This window comes from Nannospalax galili, unplaced genomic scaffold (genome assembly GCF_000622305.1).
Source record: "Nannospalax galili isolate Female #2095 unplaced genomic scaffold, S.galili_v1.0 scaffold768, whole genome shotgun sequence".
In the NCBI taxonomy this organism is placed as follows: domain Eukaryota; kingdom Metazoa; phylum Chordata; class Mammalia; order Rodentia; family Spalacidae; genus Nannospalax; species Nannospalax galili.
This window is the reverse complement of record NW_008360317.1, coordinates 450414-452509: the sequence shown is the minus strand read 5'-3', so window position 1 is coordinate 452509 and position 2096 is coordinate 450414. Positions and strand designations below refer to the sequence as shown.

Below are 2096 nucleotides of genomic sequence, written 5' to 3'. Positions count from 1 at the left end.
ATATATATGAAATATATATATAAATCTGAAAAACTCAAGAATCTGAAATATTTGTCCCAAACACTTTGACTAGGGGACACTCATAATGCATGTAGTTCACAGCCCTGTCATCATCTCACTGTCCTCCTCCACATAATCTATGCCTATGTTTCTGAAAGTCCATGCTGTAACAAAAGTGGTCTGACCTATGGGTTCTGTGGGAAAACCACTGGTACCCTTGACCTTCAATATATTTCTTTTAATATTATCAAACATTGTATTAATTTTTTCCTTTATCACCTCTAATATGCTATTAGGTCCTAACGAACATGTGGTCAAAATATTCGACAATCTATTCTACATGAACAAGTTCTGTACAGCTTTAAATTGGCCTTCAAATTCATTTTGGTGTCTGCTTTTCCCAGTGCCTACAATAGGGACTCAGTGGTATTCGGTAGCATGGATCAATGGTGCTATGGAGCTTCACTAATTTAAGGAAAACATAAAGTGTCTCTTAATTGATTTTACATTATCTATTCATTATAGATGGGCAGGGGCATGCCGCTGTTTATAAGTGGAGGTCAGAGGCTATTGACAGTAATCCACTATCTCCATCCAATATGTGGGTCCAGGAGATGGAACTTTCAAGTCTTTAGACTTGATGGAAAACCCATTCCATCTCACAGACCCATAAAGTGTTTTATTTTTTAAAAAAACAACATACCAACCTGGTAGGGGAGATACTGTGGTCCAGAAGGTGATTTTCCCAGGGTAAGGCTCATCCATTGCACTCTGGATGTGTTGACTGCTGTACTTTCCCCAAATGTGGGAATCTTGACTGCATAATTTGTGGAAATAGGGGACTGTGTTCTTGCTCTCCTATGATTAAAAAAAGTAAAAAAAATATTTTGAGAACAAAGACAATTTGAGTCATTTTTTTCCATTCACCCAAATTTCTGTCTCATTCTTCTGAAATTAGGTGTGAGCATGTGACTATGGGCAGTGAAAGGTGGCACATGGTGTGGGCCATTTTAAAGACGAGGAAAAGCAGGGTGTAGATCACCAGGCCTCAGACTGGGCATGAGCAGTATTTTGTGGGGGCTGCTCTGCCTGTGTAGGAGAACAAGCCACAGAAATGCAGAGTGCTACTTGATGACAGGAGGAGCAAACCTTGTTGAACCAGTTATATTTGGAAGCCACAAGGAATAGAGGATGCTCTAGAATAACATACTTCTGAAAAATATTAAGTACCTATAGTCGTAGCACTCAAAAGGCAGAGGCAGGTAGATCAGAAGTTCAAAGTCATCCTCAGCTACATAGAGAGTTTGAGGCAAACCTGAGCTGCATGAGACCGATCTCAAAACAAAACAAAAGCAAAAACAAAATAAGAAATTAAGTTTGATGCATGTGATTTTTTCTTTTTTAAAAAAATATTTTATTTATTATTTTTATTTTATGTGTATGCATGTATTTTCTGCATGTAGGTAAGTGCACCCATGTCATGCAATGCCTACGGGAGACAGAAGAGGCTGTCAGATCTCCTGGAACTGGAGCTATGCACAGTTGTTATCTACCATGTGAATGCTGGGATTCAAACCCAGGTCTTCTGCAAGAACAACCAGTGTTCTTAACTGCTGAGCCATCTCTCCAGCCCATTTTTTTTTCTTTAAACATTCTATCTATTGTGTATATCTGTGATGTATATGGATGTGTACATGCCACAGCATGCTAGCAGAGGTCAGAGGACAACTTGTGAGAACTGGTTCTCTACTTCCATCATGTGGGCTCCTGGGTATTGAACTCAGGTTTTTAGGCTTGGTAGCAAGCACCTTTACCTGGTAATTCATTTTTCCAGCCCCAATAATAAGTACTGCTAAGAAAACTTCATGGTGGATACTATTATATGCCCTCAGTGCAAAAATATCAGAATCTATATAAAAACAAGAAAAGGAAACAAAAAAGGGAAAGAATACAAATGTGTAAATATAACAGCACAATAAAACGGGAATCAGGTTTTAAAAAGAATAAAATAATTCTAATACTGTTAAAATCAAATATTACTTTCAAAATTCAAGACACCTTCAGTTTGTCATAAGGACAGTGGGAGGAGGGGGCTG

The 2096-nt window shown here is 38.3% G+C and overlaps 1 non-coding gene across 1 annotated transcript; it reads left to right on the top strand.

Moving 5' to 3' along the window:
- The first annotated feature begins 699 nt into the window (after positions 1-699).
- LOC115068756 lies at positions 700-863 on the top strand. Its single transcript, XR_003848099.1, has one exon. It is a non-coding gene; the product is annotated as a U1 spliceosomal RNA (small nuclear RNA).
- Positions 864-2096: the final 1233 nt, after the last annotated feature.